Here is a 20,981-nt window from a genome sequence, read left to right as displayed (position 1 = left end):
AGTGTGTATATGCGCCTTTGATATGTTGAACCTGCATACAGATTTGTAAAAGATAATTTACCCTTTTCAACTATTCAGACATCAATTATACCCAGATCATCAAATTTATAGATCAAGTCATGCGCCAAATATAATAGATCAAAATCACATAAAGATACTTCTCTTCAAGCTTTAAGATCTTGACCCATCAATGGAACTTATCCTTCTTTTAGTGCTCAGGTTCCTCCTTGATCCAGATCCAGCTGTGCACCATAACCCAATGACCAGTATTCTAGATCTTTCTCTTCATAAGATATTCAATCCTTGAGTACCTTTGCCTAATGATCTCCTTCCCTTTTTATAGTCTTAGGCCTTACTCAATACCATGGTTCGAAACCACTTAGAACCAATACCTGGGTTCAACACTTCAGATGAGATACCATAGGTTCAAACATCAAGGACCAAAAACCAAGATTTCCAAACTGTATGCGCTTTTTTGTGCATGAATGCGTCTTTTGGTCTGTGAATCTGCATGTATACGTGGCTTGGGCAACAGGAACCTTCGTATACCTCATTTTCCTTTAGTCTGAGAGCCTGTGAGCCTAAACTATCATCTGAGTGATTTGCCGAGTGAGTTTCCATCAAGGACAATACTTGTGCCATAGTGCCAAACCTATGTCATAATGCCAACAATTCAAGCATAGTTGGAATCAAAACAATGAGAACTATGACTTGATGTTAGCTTTTAGTTATTTTGAGCACTTATATTTTTTAGCATATTTTTATCCCCTGGATCATTCCTCCCCACTCAAAACTTTTGGACCACCAAAACTCTGTTTTAACTCAATAAGTAAATGAGGGTACAACTCCCTCACTTTCCTGATCTCAGTCCACCTTACTTTATTTGGATTGGTACCTTTGAGCCCAACTCAAAGATACTTCACGTTGCCTCTATGTGAAGTCCTTATCCTCTTGTGAAGAATTGCATCTTCCTGTAACTCATCTAAATATTCAGGAGTAAAATATTCAATAGGTGGGATCTAAACATTCTCTTCATGATCATTAATCATTGGAGGATCATACAATCTCAATTTTGCCACATTCCCAACAGAATAAATCTTCATAAAAGGTGGCAAATCTAATTGGAAAGCATTGTTACCAATCTTCTCCAAGATTTTTAAAGGACCATATCTGATTGGCTTGAGATTTTTACCTTCACCTTGAAGTCTTTATTTGCTGATATATAAGCAAAATTTACCTCCCACTTGGAAATCATGAACAACTTGATGCTTGTCATGTCTTTCTTTATACTTTTTTTTTCCTTTTCTCAAGCTGCTCTTGTACTCTTTGATGCACTAGTTGAATTTGTTCAATAAAATGATTGGCTTTGTCCACATCAATATATCCATGTACTGAAATATCTTTACAAAAAAAAAATCTAATGGAGACTTTGACAAATAATCCAAACAAGCTTCAAATGGAGATACTTGCGTAGATGAATTCTTAGCACAATTATAGGCATGCTAGATGTAATGAAAATGCCCATCCCAAAGTTTAGGATGCTTACCACAATATCCACGAAGGAGATGCACTATTGTTCTGTTTACCACTTATGTCTGGCTGTTGGTTTGTGATAAGAAAATGATCCTTGATGACTTTTAATGATCAAAAATGAAAGTCAAAGGATTCTCTTGGAAATAGTCTCATTGCATATATCTCTTCATTATGAATCTATTGCAATTTTAATGGACCAAAATAGGCTTCGGATGAAGGAGTTATTATAAAATGAAAATTGCCCAATGTCCCTAGAAAAGGAGGCAATTTCTTATTAAAGTGAACTTAAGGTTTCCTTAAAGAAATCGCATCAAAAAGGTTCAAAGGGAGGACTTAAACGAAGGTGGAAGGGCTCCCCTATTGCGATCTCTGATATATCGCATTAGAGGAAGGTCTTCATGCGATATCGGAACAAACTCCGGGTCATTTACATGTGTGATTGGTGACGACGATATCGGCGATTGGAAATCGATGATTAGAGGGGTAAAGCACCAGACCTTAGACCCATGCGACAATGTGATATGCGATTGTGATCGGAACAAAGGCCTTATGCCATGCGATATGCCAAAATACGATAGCGCTGATATGGGTGATCAACAAATGGGATCACAACCATATAAAAGATCTGCGCATTGCAACATGCGATAAAGGTCGGACCTGATAGGATTATGGATGTGATTGGATAAAATTTGAGTTCTGATGAAAAGTGTTTTGTCCGGTTTTTCTGTGTATTCCTTTGTATTTCCGTTCCAAATGAAAAATGCATTATTTCGCAGATTTTATCCTAGAAAGAGGTTGCCAGTTCATTTCCATTGGAAACAGTCCATCGCATCTGTGCCACACTATAAGCAGGAATTTTGTAAGAGGAATGTGTTATAGAAGATGCAGAGCCACAGAGCCAGTGAGCCAGAGGGCCAGATGCAGAGCCACAAAGTCAGAGAGCCAGAGGGCCAGACGGAGAGCCAAAGAGCCAAAGAGCTAGAGGGCCAGACGCAGAGCCACAGAGCCAAAGAGCTAGAGGGCTAGACGCAGAGCCACAGAGATAGTGAGCCATAGGGCCAATCGAAGATACGGAGAGCCGCAAAGGAATGGTTCCTCATGATTGAGGATAGAGGAACGAATGGAAGCTACAGAGTCGAAGGATTCCTCAAATGCTAGAGAGCCAAGTGAAGGAGCAAGTCTCCCTTCAGGGAGCTCACAGCTGGGCAAAGAGCCATAGAGCCAAGAGCTTATAGATCCAATAGCTACAGAGTTGTAGAGCCGCAGTTCTAGAGAAAGCTAGAGAAGCCACCAGAGGTTCGAGGCTTGATAGAGGCAGAGCCACTAGAGGTTGGAGGCAGAGCCGTAGAGCCAGAGAGCTCAAAACATGCTTCTAAGAGCCATGAGGATGTAATGAAGTTTCAGAGCAGCAAAGAGATCAAATGATCAAGCGTTTGTTGGTGTCTGATGTGTGTTGAAGACAGAAGAAGGAATTCCAGAGACAGTTAAAAAATTCTGAGGGAGTTGGTGCAAGCCAGGAGCTCAAGATAACCCGGAGCACTGATTAAAGAAATCTAGTTCATAGAAGCCTAGATCTGTCTACAGAGTATGGACAACCAGCGGGATAAGATGGTATTATAAACCCATATGTTCAATTGCAAACCAATGGAGTTGAGCGTGGAACTTGTAAAATAAGTTTAACATAATCCCAAAGAGCCTAGTTGAGTTGACTAGAGCTCATGGAGACGTAGCCCAAGATATTAGGGTTAACTCCTAATTAAACTTGTTGTCTTTATGGTTTGTTTAGTTGCTGCATTTATTGTTATGTGTGTTTATATATTAGTTTAAGCAAATAAAGTTAAGGCAATTAACCAGTTAAAGGCAAACAAAATCATACACCTATTTCAAGTTCTTTTAATTTCACAAATTATCAATCATAAGCATAGATCTTGGAAATTGTTTAAGCTTTCGAGTGGGAGAGGTTCTTGTAAGCTGACAAGAAGCCTTTAGGTCCCCATTTCAAATTAGGTGGTATCAGAGCTAAGTTATACCAGAGCAAGTTGTATCATGATGCAAGTGGTATCAGATCAAAATGCTTGATTGACAGAGCAATCTATCTGCCTGGTTGACTTGAAAGGTGTTTTATTGTTTGTAAATTGACTATTGTTTGAGTTTGCAGACGTAAAGGGAAAGCTATTGATAGCTAAGTCCAAGAGAGGACAAGAAGGAAGAAGGGTTGAATGAATTCTTATTATCCCAAAGGACCTCAAACCAATCCTTGAAGTACAAGAGGTTTGTTGCAAAAGGTTGCTTGAATAAGCTCTTTGTTAATCTTGTTTGAAGTTCTTTTGTTCATTTTCATAGTGAAAACTTCTATAGGCGAGTCCTAAAATTCTTCCTTCATCACGAGATTCTGTGATAAAGACATGAAGCAAGACTTGTTCATCATGATGGATATGGTAAGAGAAATGAGTGTTGGACTTTGAGAGTAGTTGAATTCCATGCAGGAAGAGCAACAGTTGCTTTATAACAAATTGCAGGAAGTGGAAGGCCAACTTCATATTGAAAATATGAAACTGGAAAGGATGCATGAGTTGGAGACATAGCTCCTTGTTTCCAAAGAAGCCGTAGTCAAGTATCAGCTTGAAGATGCTTGAAGAAGAGGTAAACAATTCTATTTTTTCTTCAAATTCTTCTAAATTTTTTTATGTTGGTTCTTTCGAAAAACATATAAGAGGTATAGGGTCCAAGTTGATGTTAAAAATGGGCTATGAAGGAAAAGGATTGGGAAAACATGCACAGGGTATTGTTGTTGAGGAAAGGCCTAAGTATTTGGGTCTTGGCTATGGACAATCTTATGGAGAAAGTTCCAAAGCTGCCATGAAGACAATTGAAACAGTTCCAAGAAGGAGTTTCATTTCAAGTCTTCTACCTCAAGAGTGTAAAGATTGTATTCATGGGGAATGCAATAGCTTGAAACATCATTTGTAGGATGAAGGTGTTCATAATCATACACTTGAACTAGAGAGTTGTGGAAACTCTGAAAGCCTTGAAGAGATTGATGGTGTTCCAAAGGGAGCCACTTCTTCATTTGATTCACCTCCTCATGAAGGTAATAAAGGTGAAAAAGAAAGGTATAAATATGGTTCTAATCATATTCCTTTTGATTATGTAAAGCATGGTAAATTTCCATATAAGCATTGGAAAAGAATTGCATGTTCCTTTTGTGGTTGGGATAACCATAATGTTTCTAGTTGTTGGAAGAGGATGGCCACATGCAGGAAACTTTGGAAGGAAAAAAAGCAAGAAGCCAAAGGTCCATTGGACAAGGAAAATCATGTTGTTGAGGAAATGCACATGTGTTTCACTTACTACCATAAGCAAGGACATATTGCTGAAAGGTGTTGGACTTTGAATCCAACAATGCTTCCACGAAACTTGAAGAAGGTGGAAAGAGAAAATGGCAAGAATGAAAAGGAAGTTTCAATAAATGATGTGTTTCAAGATGATTCACATGTTGATGTTGATGTGCAGACAAAGGAAGGACCTTTGAAATGGATTGGTAAGAAATGGTTAGAGTTCTTATCCAATTAAGGTTGCGTGTCTTTTGATTTGATGTATTTCTTTGTTAATGGAATGCAAGTTGCAGGGTTTTACCAAGAAGGTGAATCGAAAAGTTGAGTAGGAGACTCACTTTATTGCTACAACATTTATTCATTTCAGCTTCGAAAGTACAATGTACTTAAGTGAAAATTGAAAGGTGAAATGCATGCATAAGCATGATATGCATGAACACATGGATGTTGATGATTTCCTTGTATTTGAACATGTATGTGTGATTAACTTGAAGGGTCAATTACTTTGTTGTAAACATGCATGTAATGTAATGTTGACTTGGAAAAAGTTGATTTGGTCTCCAAGATTGAGATAATGATGAAGTTTTTCATCTTTGAAAAAGAACCCTAAAGTTCTTTTTCTACATGCTTGACTTGAAGGATCAATTGTTTTAAAGACATGTTTTGTTGGCTTGTTACCTAGTCAATCATTTGTATGCAGATGTAAGACATGGAGGTAATTCACAAGATGTGAAAATATATTTCTTTTGATGAAGCAAGAGTTTAAGCCATCCAGTTGTTGTCTGTAATTCTATTATTTTTGACAATATGTCAAATAGATACAAATGTAGATTTTTGTGAAGAAGATGTAACTTCACATTTGTTTGAGCCAACTTGGATCAATGATCCAGGAAGAGAAGTTCAAACTACCTACTGTAACCTTCTCAGCAGGAGTTCTGCATGAAGTCAAGGAGGAAGACAGTTCTTAACCAGAGGACAAGCACATCCAGGAAGGAAGTGTTCAAAGGCTTTGGTTCAAAGACACTATGCAAGGGAAGTGTATGAAGGTTGAGAGAAGAGTGTGTTGTTACTCTCATCTACTGTTCAGATCAGTATATCAATCTTTTGGGGTCCAAAATATTTCCAATGGGGAGGCGTGATCAGAAAATGATCCTTGATGACTTTTAATTATAAAAAATGAAAGTCAAAGGATGCTCTTGGATATAGACTTATTGCATATATCTCTTCATTCTGAATCTATTGCAATTTGAATGGACTAAAACAGACTCTAGATGAAGGAGTTATTGTAAAATGAAAATTGCCCAATGTCCTTAGAAAGGAGGCAATTTCTTATTAAAGCGGACTTAAGGGTTCCTTAAAGAAATCACATTGGAAAGGTTCAAAGGGAGGACTTAAATGGAGGTGGAAGGACACCCCGATTTCCATCTCCGATATATCACATCGTAGGAAGGCCTTCATGCGATATCGGAACAGACCCCGGGCCATTTACATGTGCGATTAGCGATGGCAATATCGGTGATTGGAGATTGGCAATATGAGGGGTAAAGAACCAGACCTCAGACCCATGCGACAATGCAATATGCGATTGTGATCGGCGTTGGCGATCAGTGATCGGAAAAAAGGCCTTATGCCATGCGATATGCCGAAATTCCATAGCGCCGATATTGGCGATCGATGATTAGTGAATGGGATTGCAGCCATATAAAAGAGCCGCGCATTGCAACATGCGATAAAAGTCGGCCCCGATAGGATTATGGATGCGATTGGATAAAATTTGAGTTCCGATGAAAAGCATTTTGTCGTGTTTTTCTGTATATTCCTTTGTATTTTCTTTCCAAACGAAAAATGCATTATTTCATGAATTTTGTCCTTGAAAGAGGCCTCCAGTTCATTTCCATTTGAAATAGTCCATCGCATCTGTGCCACGCTATTATCGAGTGTTTTGTAACAAGAATGCATTATAGAAGATGTAGAGCCACAGAGCTAGTGATCCAGAGGGCTAGACACAGAGCCAGAGAGCCAGAGAGAGAGAGGTCCAGACGCAAAGCCACAGAGCCGCAGAGCCAGAGGGCCAGACGTAGAGCTAGAGAGCCAGAGAGCTAGAGGGCCAGACATAGAGCCACAGAGCCAGTGAGCTAGACAACCAGTCGAAGAGACACAGAGACGCAAAGGAATGATTCCTCATGATTGGGGAGAGAGGAATGGATGGAAACCGCAGAGTCAGAGGATTCCTCAAAGGCCAGAGAGCGAAGCAAAGGAGCAAGTCTCCCTTCAGGGAGCTCACAACTGGGCAAAGAGCCACAGAGCCGAGAGCTGATAGAGTCGAGAGCCATAGAGCCGTAGAGCCGCAGTTGCAGAGAAAGCCAGAGAATCCACCAGAGGTTTGAGGCTTGATAAAGGCAAAGCCGCAGTGCCAGAGGGCTCAAAACATACTTCTAAGATCCATGAGGCTGTAATGAAGTTTCAGAGTAGCAAAGAGATCAAATGATCAAGCTGTTGTTGGTGTCTGATGTGTGTTGAAGGTAGAAGAAGGAATTCCAGAGATAGTAAAAGAATTCTGAGGGATTTGGTGCAAGAAAAGAGCTCAAGATAACCCGGAGCGCTGATTGAAGGAATCTAGTCGAGAGAACCCTAGATCTGTCTGCAAAGTATGGACAATCAGCGGGATAAGATGGTATTCTAAACCCATAGGTTTAGTTGTAAACCAATGGAGTTGAGTGTGGAACTTGTAAAAGAACTTTACCATAGTCCCAAAGAGCCTAGTTGAGTTGACTAGATGTCATGGAGACATAGCCCAAGATATTAGGGTGAACTCGTAATTAAACTTATTTTGTTTATGGTTTGTTTAGTTGCTGCATTTATTGTTATGTGTGTTTATATATCCGTTTAAGCAAATAAACTTAAGGCAATTAAGAATTTAAAGGCAAACACAACCATACACCTATTTCAAGTTGTTTTAATTCCGCAAATTATTAATCATAAGCATAGATCTTGGAAATTGTTTAAGCTTTGAAGTGGGAGAGGTTGTTGTAAGATGACAAGAAGCCTTTATGTCCCCATTTCAGATCAGTTTGTGGATGAAATGTTGTGCTCTTCTTCAACTTTGTGTTCATGAGTTCCCATAAACTTGACCAAAACTTGCTGACAAATTGAGAATCTCGATCAGAAATAATAGAGGTGGCTAACCTAAATTGAAACCATACATTTTGGAAGAACATATTTGTGGTCTATTGAGCTATAACATGTTTTTTATATGGCATCAACACACACATTTTCGTGAAATGATCCACAACAACATATATAGTTAATGATGGCCTTTCTTAGACATTGGTAGTCCCCCTACAATATCCATAGAAATACTTTCCCAAGGATGAGAAGGAATAGGAAGTGGAGTGTAAGAACCCAATATCCTATTTCTAGGCTTACTAGTAGCGTACATGGAACATCCCTTTAATACATATCTTGAAACAATTTCATTCATGCAAGGCCATTAACAATACCTATGAATGTTTGCAACTGTTTTTCCTACACCAAAGTGGCCAACAATAAGAGAAGTATGGGCTTCCTTTATGACATTACCTCTTTCATGTTGTGGAACACATAACTTTCCAAGGTGATACAACAACTTGTTATGAAAATGATAATCCAATTCTTCAACATGATTACTTTGAATCAAAGTTGCATAAACATCTTTAAAATCATCGTTTGAGCATACTATTCAATATAACTTTCATCCCTAATTGAGTTATGCTTAAGAATGACAGATACATTGGCAATAAACCTTGATAATGTATCAACAACTTTATTGTATATATCTTTATTGTACTTCATTACCAAATGAAATTGTTCTACGAATCCCATCTACTTGAAATATCTAGCTTGTTGTAGCTTGGTTTGTGATTGTAAATATTGCAAAGGTTGATGGTTGGTATGAATAATCATTTATTTACCCATCAAATAATGTTTTGATTTCTTTTCACTTTGTACCAAAATATAAAACTCTTTATCATAAGTTGGATAGTTAATTACTACATTGGTAAAGGTTTCAGAATGATAACAAATAGGCTTACCAAGCTGCATCAAAATTGCTCCCATGGCTTAATCTCTTGCATTAGTTTGAATCTCAAATGGCTACTTTAGATCTGGAAGTGTTAAAATTGGTGTTTTACTAATTTTTGCTTTCACTGTGTCGAAATCTTTCTGCTACTTTCCTCCCCACTGAAAGACATTTTTCACACTTGTCAAAGCATGTATTGGTGCTCCAATGATTTAGAAGTTAGCTATAAATTTCTCCAATATTGGGTTGCTCCAAAAAATCTCCTAACTTTTGTTACATTATTGGGTTTAGGCCAATTCACAATGACTTCAACTTTTGAGACATAAATCTTCAATTCACGCCCTCCTACAAAATGACACAAATCAACCAAATTCACACTTAGACATCTTCAAATACAACTTCTCTCTTTTCAACACATCTAAAACTTGTTTCACATGCTTGACATGATCTTCACGAGTCTTACTAAAAATCATAATATCATCTAAGTAGATTAAAACAAAAACATCAAGGAATGGTCTCAACACATCATTCATAACTCTCATGAATGTTGCTGGTGCATTGCAAAGCCAAAACAACATGGTTAACGACTCAAACAAACCTTGTTTTGTCTTGAAAGAAGATTTCCAAATATCATCTTCAAAAGTCGTTATCTGATGATAACCACTTCTCATATCTAAGTTAGTGAAGTAAACAACATCTTTTATCTATTCTAGCAAATCATCAATGCGAGGAAGAGGATAGAGATCTTTTACCGTGATTTTGTTCAAAGCTATAAAATCCACACACATACGCCACGTGTCATTTTTCTTTGGAACCAAGAAAATATGCGACCCACAAGGATATGTTCTTGGTCTAATGGCCGCTTTGTCAAGAATCTCTTGAATTTTCTTCTTGATTTATCCATTCTCAAAAACTGACATTCTATACATGCCAATGTTTGGAAGTCGTGCTTCATGTTGTAAATGAATCTCATGTTGGATTCCTGTTTTTGGATTTCTAGTCTCTTGAGTAACATTCTTTCCTCTTGATTCTAAAGGAGTTTCCTGAACACATAATTCATTACATTGGTGGGATTAAACATAATTATAGTATGTCTCAAATAACTATGCAATACACCTATGTATTTAAGGAGAGTGTCTTGTGAAGACAAAGCAATAAACAAGATTAAAGCTCTTCTTCTAAATTCTTGTGTGTAACTTTGGGCACTCTCACCTTTAGCTTGTCTAAAACTTTTCCAATCCATTAGTTTTTTTTGCATACAATCTAATGGATAAAATTTCCTTCTTAATGCAACTATAAAATGATTTCAAGAAGATATAATTTTACCACTTTCTTCAAATCTTCTTGAATTTTTGTGTCCCACCAGATGAGGGTTGCACCTTCCAAACAAAGAGAAGAAAGATGGATCTTGGTAACATTATACTTAATCTTTTGAATCCTACAATAGACTTCAATTTGACAAATTCGATTATCCAACTTTTCAACATTTGCTTCCCCATTGTACATCGGAAATTCAAACTTGACATCAAGCTTAAGCAAAGGAGGCTTAACATGTCCTTTTGGAGATCTAGGAGGAGTATGTCTAGGTGTTGAAGGAGGTGGAGAAGGAGATGAATATGGAGGTGAAGGTGGAGGTAAAGGAGGAGGTGGCGGAAATAGAGGCTTTCTCCCATCAACACCATTAAATTTTTGTTGATTTGAACTCGCAACCGTGTTGTCCTTTCATTGTACAACACTTTCACCATCTCTGAAATACCATAGAAATCCTTTCTAAAAGGTATCTCATCCTCAAACATCAGCTCATGTCCTTCTTCATGTGCCATGACTCGTGGAGTTTTTGGAGATTGTGACCTCTTTGAACTATTTTGAGGGTTTGGTTCTTCAAGCACTCCCTCTCCTCTTCTCAACTTAGACATTTTAATCATTCAAAAACACTTGAAAAAATAATCAAACTTTCAAAATAGCCATGTCCTCATACCAAACTTATTTGAAATTAGAAATTGAAGGTTTCTTGAAAAAATTGCAAGCTAGTTTATGGCTTGTGGGCAATGGATAAAATTTGTAAAAGAACATCAACTTATTAATTTTAGTCATTTTTGGAAAATATAACTAGACAAAAAAATAGACAACATGCAACATAACAAAACAACAATTTGATAATGGAGTTCACCCGTCCTAGGCTACGTCTTTGGGTCCAACTTCCAATGTTGGAATTTTATATTATATGATAGAAATGTAAATTACATCAACACAAAATGCTCAAATCACAAAAATAATGTTGCCATTATGTCTAAAACACCCAAAAAACCCTATGTAGATCGTTCTTGGGCTAAAAAATGCTGAAAAATGGCAAAGTTAGGCCTCCATTTTACTTCTATCTCTCTTGAAAATGACCAAAATGGAAAAACAGACAACGAATTCCTCCTTTGGTAGAACCTTCAGGTGACAAATTGGCATGAGAGTGGTGAAAATTCCATCGCAAATTGTGCAATTTTTCGAATAGTTAAGTGTGCCGATAAGGCATGTGCGTTGATTCTTAAACCCAGGGTCGGTCATATGGGTTCAATGTGGCTAGGGGCATGGGCCAGAGGCCATGTGCTCACTGAATTCAGCACTCCTAAACATATTACATGTCATAGGAATGCAGGTTGGGCATCATGTGCTATCCCTACTTTGTATCCCCTGACCTGTAGTTCTGTTGTTGGTTATGGTTGACAATTGGGACTAGGGGTTGGGTTAATCACCCGCCCCATCCGCTTCAGCACTCGGTCATGGGTCATTCCATATGGCTTGCGGTTAGGGCCACATGCCCACCCTGCCCCACTTCACTTCCACCATAATCATATGATATACCATATAACCGGGAGCCAAGGTCAGTGGTGCGAGCCCCTCAAACCATAGAACCATACCGAAATAAATATAAATGGCATGTTATGTATAAACGGGCAACATAGTTGGTAGAACGGTAATGTGCTTGGTAAGATATGGTGAGGTCATGGGGTCGAACCCCACTGGGGTTAGTCAGACCCTCAACCAAATTTTTCACGGGCCCCCAGGGCCATGTTGCGCCCTCCCATTAAGCCATGTGGCACCTCCTAATTGGCAAAATCAAAATCTCAACAACTAATGAAAATATGTTAATTCAATGTGTACGACCTACCTTGTGTTAGCGTGGGATTAGCCCATTTGACCACCATACTTGCCCAGTTAGTTTGATGATGTTAGTGCCACATCATTGTACATCTTGTCTAGTTAACAACCGAGTCAACCCTGCAAGTTGAATTTTTTATTGTTTTCCACAAACTTCAGAATGCAATAACTTTCACATATGTTGTCAAATTGAAGTGATTCAAGTGTCATTAAAATCAAAATTATGAGATATACGATTTGGCACTAGTTTCGAGAGATTTTGAGCACTTTTGATTTTTGAGCATATATTTTATCCCCTGGATTAGTTAAGGTTACAAATTTGTAGGTTGCTTGTTCACCATTCGTACTGTGTTATGTGGATGATTTCTTAACTATGGATGGGTCTATATATTTATATCCGCATGGCATGAGTAGAAATTTAGATCATTATTTTCAATTAGCTATTTAATTTGGGTTTCTTGAAAGGGGAGTAAACATCAATACTGGGACATGGAACCCAAGATTAAAGTGGAGCTTATTAGTCTAGTTCAACATGGTGACTAGCACATGTATAGGGGACCTTTCTTCTTTCTAGGGAAATTTTAGGGGCTAATATTCGTAGGTGGGCTAATTTTCCATGCTTTTTCCAAAAATTGATTTTCAAATCTCCATGTTTTCTAGAAAATATTTATCCAAATTTTATAGTCTAAAATTATTTCAACTTAGAAACCACCAAATTTTATAATTTCTATATAAAATCATTAGAAATTTGAATATTTTTATAAATAAAATTCCAAGCATTCTACAATTTGCACATTTTGGACTAGTAAGATTCACCAAGGTTTCTAAACTTTGAAATAAATTTCTATCCTTAAAAATTTTTCATGTTTATTTCTCCATCATGATCCACGCTCAGACATGAGACCCTAATACATGGTGGTTGTACTTTTTAATGACCAGATTCAAGGAAAACACCTTTTTAAGAGGTGGAATGTAGCGTACATAGAGGGGTGATATAGGGTGCCTACGAAGATACCCAAGAGAAATAATACATGATTCCATTCAATGTAAAGTAGAGTGGGTTCCTTCATTCTTATAATGTTCAATTGCTTCATATCAAAGGAGATTTTGGAAAAAACCTAGTTTTCTGCTCTCTCAATGCCTCTGTACCCGAATCCAACACGTGCATAGTCAAATAACCCCATAATACCAAAGTATCTAGCATGTTCATAGTCAATTATCCCTGTAATACTAGCATATTACCAATCAAGTATCCAGCACGTGCAGTCAATTATTTCCGTAATACGAACACCTATTCTCTGGAACACACTGAAAGAGTGTAAATTCATCCAGAGTTAAAAACCTAATATCATTTACTCCCCCCGTTGTTTCCATTTTACCCACCGACCTTGACGACGATAATAGAAGCCATTGTCCATCTCCGTCGTCTATCCATGAAAAGCCAGAGAAGTTCCTACTTGGCATGTCGCTTCTCATCTACATGTGGTTGTCATTCATTAACACATGTGCTTAATATATATGCGGGGGTCCAAAGCGCCTCTATAATACATACGAAGCGGGCGCCTCAACAATAGAATGGTCAGTGATCCTACAGTCAACCGAGTGGGCCATGGTGGTGGTGATTCATCCTAATGGTAGGTGGCTTGGTTGTCGACATCTGCCAGAGGTACTATATACTATTGAATTTTGAATTTAGTAATGTCCAGAATAATGACTGTTGTCCTAAGTCTACTTACAAAGTCACGTTGAAAGTCTAGAAACGCTATAATATAATATTGATCCATGAACTTTGTAATATTATTACTGATCGTGAATCTAGTACTTGGTAAGTCGTATTGGTTATGAGAATGTTTCTAGAATTTTCAGGACGTTGTACAAAGTGTTTTTGGTTCCACATAATGTTTTGCCATTGCCAGCGGAAAGAACAAAAACGGGTGTACTTATATGTAACATATGTACACGAAATTTATGCAGTAACCTTATTAATAAGATTTAATAATAATAATTAAGTTTTATTAATAATAAAAATGTTATTGTGATTTTTGGGAAACAAATTCAATTTACTATAATATTTATAAAGATTTTTAATAATAATTAATATTTATTAATAAGGTGGGTATAAATTAACGATGGTCTCTTATAATGTGGGGCAATGCAAAATTAGAAAAACAACAATAAAAAATTTCAATTTATCGTGATATTTATATCAAGATTTTTAATAATATCAATATTAATATTTATTAATAGGATGGGTGATGGTGGTCTCTCATAACATGGGGCAATGCAAAACTAGAAAAACAACAAAATGATAACCTGGAGGAACAATTACAAGTGCTTATCCAGTGAATTTGAAAATTGGTATAAAAAAATAAATATAGGAAAGTGAAGTGGCGTTCGTGACTTTGACAATGTGAATTTTGAGTTTTCCTAACATTGGTATGTTATTCTTCATGCAAAATATAATGCATATGTTTCCATTAGTGCATCCTATGAGTATCTAAATGATAGAATCTTGCTACAAAACTTTTGGAGTTGTACATAACAAAGTGTTCTTGTGCACTACTATTTTTCTAAAATTTATATTCTTAAGTTTATATATATATATATATATTATTTAAATTATGAAATCTATTATATCTTTGAAAATATAGGGCCTTTGTTAGTACCACATAAAAGGGTCTTACCATTATCAAATATTCTCTCTTTTTAGATTATAGATCTTAATGCCTATAATGGGTTATATATATTCTTTTTTCTAAATGATTAAGGCACATAAAAGTTATATATATCTATATCTATATATATATATATATATATATATATATATATATATATATATATATATATATATATATATATATATATATATATATATATTGTTTGAAGATAGAAATACATATGTGTTTTTTCCAAAACTGATATTTTTATGCATTTGTAGCCTAAACCACAAGGTTCATGATCCTGAACATATATCAAAAGCAACCAAGTCACCGTGCATGTAGGATTCTTTCCGAGAAAAAATTAAATTCAAAAAAATATGTGTGCATTAATAGTGCATGTGTGTTCTTGGTGTCAGCAATATGTGCACACTTCAAGCACCAACAACATGCACACATTCATGCAACTACCAACTTTAACACATGGGAAATGGTTGAAGTGGGTTTGGGGGTGGAGAGAGTTAGAGAGGTAGGGATAGAGTGGCGAAAGGAGATAAAGAGAGAAAGAAGGAGAGACAGAGAGAGAGTGGGGTTTGGGGGAGAACTTCTAAATGGGAAATGGTTGAGGTGTGTTTGGGGGGTTGAGGAGGGCTAGAGATGGAGGGATAAAGGGGCTAAGGGGGAGAGAAAGAGAGAGAGGTACGAAAGAATGATTTGGTGAGGGAAACGAGTGTGTGAGAGTCAAAAAGTGAGAGAAATAATGGAAGATGGTGGCGAAGGGAGAGGGAGGTATATATTTGTGGTTGACATGGGGAGGAAGAGAGAGATAACTTTGGAGGGGGATCTTGTGAATGAGAGATTGAGAGAGATGTTGAATTTTTTAATTTGGTTCAATATCCATAGTGTTGTGTAAAAGGTCAAAATAAAATTGTAATTGGCATGTCCCATTTGGACATTAAAAAGGAAAGAAAAAATGATTTTTTGGAAGTGTATTTGTGTCCACAAGTTGGCCAAGTTTGTGCTACGGAAGTTAGGTCAACTAACCTTTAAGAGACACCTATTCAAATGAAGAAACAAGTATATATTGGCATATGTACTCCTCCCGTTGGAAACCAATTCATGGAGCATTTGTTGAGAGGAAATTTGGTGGTTACTGAGGAAAAGTAAAGGGTGACTTATGAGGCAATATAATATAATATACCTTTTTGGTGACGTGGGCTCTTAAGGTAATCTTATCTATGTCTTAGTGGAAGCTTTAGGATAAAATTGTGAGAAACTTCTAGGAGACTATTGTTGGTTATGGAGGGTTGAATTAGCACTTGGAAGACTTGTTGGTCCACTTTTTTATTACTTGGATTTATCTTGTTGACTAAGATCCTATAAAGAAATGATTGTTGGGTTTTCCCCTTGTTGTTTTCACCATGTCCATTGACCTAATTTCTAGTGTTTCTTATCTTTTTGTGCATTGTATTTGTATAATTTCTTGATGGCCTAATAAATGAAGTAAAAGCATAATGGAAAACATAAATATACTATCACAAGTAATTATCATGATTATAAATTCTATATTGCTCTTGAACTTCAACATGGTATAAGAGCAAGGAAGATGAAAGACGTAGTTGGAGTCTATCTCTTGGAAAGGCCGAATATCTTTTAGGATAGTAGGGTGATTTTTTTGTGGATAATTTTTATATAAGAATCCTTTAAGAAGGATAATCTCTTTGCAAATAATATCTCTCTGTGAAATCCAAAGTATTGTTATATTTCTCTGAAGGCATCTATCAATCTGAGATTATACATCATTCTAAACATAAAAGTCACATATAGAAGCAAATATGAATTCTATAAGTCTGCCAAAAATAGGGTTCTAAACCTGTGCTAATGCAAACCCATTGTGTGGAATCTGGTAACTAGTAATCTAAACATGTATCCACATTTACCATAGCTATGTAACTTCAATGAATAAATGTGTTATGAAGTCAATTAACTTGAGGAGATGATAATGACAAAGTAAGGTATAAACCAAATGACACTATTTCTCTGGAAAGCATATTCAGTGTTGATCAAGAACAAATATGAGACTTGAAAGTACTATATCTATTAAAGAATTTGAAATATTTGTAGATACAATTGAATACAAAATCCATTCACAACAAAATAGCCCAAAGGGCCGTGATATTTTTACCACTGATGAATCTCTACTTGCATTCTTCTAACTGGTCTGCAAATCAGGCTGAACTAATTTGGCCACAAATAACATAAATTAATATACAACAAGTGTCTCCCTTTATATCCTTGTTTATATAAAGTTACAATTTCCTAGCTTATATTAAATGAAAACGTTGATGAAATTCACCCTCACAATGGTCAATCTCTTAAATTACAATATATCAGGCCTTGCGTCACACATATACATTGTCAAAATAGGAATATCTACTCAAAATGTTTCTCCAATAACTCCCTCCAACTTCCATGCAACACAATTCCACTTCATTCCGCACAAATCAAATCAAATTTTGTTAAAGTTATTTCACACTCTTTGTTTGTCCAACGATTTGCTATACAATTTGGAAATATATTTTCTAGTTAACAATTCACTCTTGGCTTTGTAATGTGCAGATTATTGATTTCTTCTTGGTTTGCATGTCACTTTTTCACGCAAAAAAGAGCTCATAAGTGTCTACAAATACCTCATGCTTTATCATTTAAAAACTAATGTAAATTCAACCATTTCATCTTGCAAATAAATATTCAATAGCACAACACCTATAATGTATTTTCTCACATTTTCATTGCATATCATCCTTACTCCACCTAATCACATTGTAAAAAACCAAAATTGCGTCGTGGGGATGACAACAACTTCAAAATTGAAGTCAGAATTGAAAGTGTGGATTGAAATCCAAATTGAAACAGCTAGAAGAAGAGAAACACATGCAAAAGGAAATGGCAGAGGTCATGTAACAAGTGGCAAAATATTTTTAATTTCATATTTTTGGGTTTGAAACTGAAAACAATGATCTTCCATTTCCCAAGGCTTTAATTTAAATTTTTTCAATTGTGACTTAGACAAATACTATTTGGAGTCTAAGAAATTCAGACCATCCAAATAATTTTTAATTTATAAAGAATTGAAATTCCTAAACCCCAATTCCATTATATACCATCTCTACCGACGCAATTATTGATTGTGAATTTAGTACTTGAAGTTGTATTGGTTATGAGAACAGTTACATAATTTTGAGGAAGCTGTAGAAATTGTTTTTAATTCCACGCAAAATTATTTTTCCATTGCCAACAGAGAAAACAAAAATTGGAGTAGTTTTATGAAACATATTTTTATGAGATTATTGAAGGTTGTTAATAAGATTTAATATTAGGGTAGGTGTAGGTTAATGATGATCTCTCATGGAGCATGATAATGAAAAATTAGAAAAACAACAATATGTTAACTTGGAGGGATAATTACAGGTGCTCATCCAATGAATTTGAGAATTGGTAGCCATAATTGGAAAAATAAGAGAATCTAATAGGCATCCTAAACATTCTCATTTGGATGGGAACATATAAAAGAAGTGTTAGGAAACTCATTTGAAATAGCATACAAAGTGGCTAAATTCCAAGAGGAAGCAAGAGAAGCTACTAAGATAAAAGAAGAAGTGTAAAAATCACCTTTTATCTAGATGAAGCCATAGTTTTCACCACATTGTAGTAGCCAAAAGAGAGTGGAGATAACAATGAAATATTCTCAATCAAAGTTTAACTAAAGGATCAAAAGGTTTTATCAGTTTGAAAATGGTTCTTAATGTAATTTGAGTTTTGAAACATTAGTTGATGAGATTGGTTTAGGAAATTTATGATCTAATGCACCCAATCTTAGTAGCATGGTTGTAACGAAAATCTTTTATTAGAATCACTTAGAGATATAAAATAAAATTTTATACTAATGCTAATTATTTGATGAATTATATTGTGCAATACCATTGTTAGACACTTATAAAGTGATATTTGGTGGCCAATACACCTATGTAGTATGAATGCTACTTTCTATAGCAAGGAAAAATTGTCACTTTATGAAGGGAGGTAACATAGTATCTTTTATGAAATTAAATATTAGACTTTTGTATCGTATTCTAGGCCACTATTTTGCTTTGAAAAATCACACACATTGAAAAACATATAATTTACTATTAGAATTGGGAAAATTTTGGTGAATATTATCAATTTATTCATATCTTTGTAAAAAATAGGTAATTTTTTACCAAAATGGGTGATTGTTTTTAATAGCCAAAAGATAGCTAATTGGAATAATTTCGACCCAAAAATTCCCTAACACATATACTTAGTCAAATCACATAAATGAAGAGAAAGAATAAATGCTATAATAGAAAAATAGTAGTAGACGATAAAACAACAAACTATCTTGTTCATGATGGAATGATGGACATGGAAAAGTAAATGGAGATCATGTGTTTCGATCTCATTATTGATATACTTTTTGAAAACCAAAAGCCTCCCAATGGGAATGTGCAATCTAAAATGGATTGAAAATAGATAGTAATTGATCATGACTTAGATTAAGAAAAATAATTAGCAAAAGAAGAGGCCACGGAAGTTGTTGTTGTGGAAGTTATTGAAAATTCAGTGAAGTCGTTGCTATGAAAGATCTTGAATATTCTATGCAAGAAAAGTTAGTGAAATGACTATAGAGGAAGGGACTACAAAATACTAGTTTAAATATGTAAATGTGAATGAAGTAGGAGGTTGCAATTATTGGTGTGATGGGCACACCTTGAATTAGTTATCTAACCATTTGCCACAAGGACTTTTGACATGCCAATTTAAGAACTAAATAATTAACAAAATAAAAATTAAAGTTAGAACCTAGAAGGGAATGGTACCAATAAGAGATAAAGTGGAAAACAAAAGGAAAAGTTTATTTGGATTTCTAGCTATCCCAATAGATCTCGATGTTATCCTCTTTGTAGAAAACTAGAATGGCTTGCTCAACCAGATGAGTAAGGGATTGGTTTTATTCTTGTAAGCAAATTTCTAAAATCCAAGAGAGAGCCAAAATACCAAAACTTCCATAAATTGTTGATTAATAAATACTGATTATTACCATACCAAATTGGTTTGGTGAGATTGGGTTTTTAGGGTGACTCACTATATATTGTGGTTATATTAAGGTGTATGGTTTTAGTTCATTGTGTTTAATAATTGCTTTTGGATTTCATGAGCTAAAATCATGCTATTGCATTATTTAGATTTTGGTAGCATTCACGTAAATGGTTCTTGTATTTATTATATCATTGTTCACTTCCATTTCATCTTCCTATTTAGTGGGACAATTATATATACATACATAGGCACCAAATATATTTTTATATTCACAATAACTCTTATTTAAAAAATAGACAACAAAACAATTTTGTATATAGTCATATCGTGATTCATTTTTATAATGGTTGGAAGCATTCTCAAGTGATTACTATTAGTTTGAGACATTGAGTCACTTATCTACTCGCAATGATCTTTTTTATTAATTTGTTGTTATTGTGATATGACCAACAATATAAGTGAAATGTATTGGCAATGTTGTAGTAAAGTGTTTTTCTCCCTCGGTTAAAGTTAGGTTGCATGATGGAATATTTCTTTGTTTGAAGTGAGTTAGGGTTCATGACCGAATATTTCATCGTTTGAAGTATCTATTTTAGCTCTATAGTATGGTATTTAATTTCTAATAGAGATAGAACTCATAGTGGTTGTATCAAATGATAAATCTAGGGATTTGAAACAATGTCTTAATACTTGTGATTTAATGTATTGAAATATATTTCATTATAACAATCATTGCAAAAGATAAAGTAACATTATTCCTACTTAAAATATCCATATTGATAAATTGTTTGCATTCTAAAACTCACAATGGTTGTAGTAGATGATAAATCAAGGGATTTGAAACAATGTCTTAATACTTGTGATTTAATGTGGTGAAATATATTACATTATAACAATAATTGCAAAAAACTAACATTATCCCAAATAAAAATCCATATTGATAAATTTTTTAGATTCTAAGTCCTTGGATTATGGACCATATTCACTAAAACTTATGAATAAGTGTAATCTTCTTTCTACCTAGTTCATTAATTTGTTTCGATCCATATTTAAAAAATTAATATTAGTGATATATGCAAACTCCAAATCCCATCATACTCACTAAAACTTATTCCATTCACTAACCGT

This window comes from Pinus tabuliformis, chromosome 1_1, assembly GCF_031772625.1.
Source record: "Pinus tabuliformis cultivar Carrire ecotype Pingquan chromosome 1_1, CPIR1, whole genome shotgun sequence".
Taxonomy (NCBI): Eukaryota; Viridiplantae; Streptophyta; class Pinopsida; order Pinales; family Pinaceae; genus Pinus; species Pinus tabuliformis.
Note: the sequence above shows the minus strand (reverse complement) of the source record.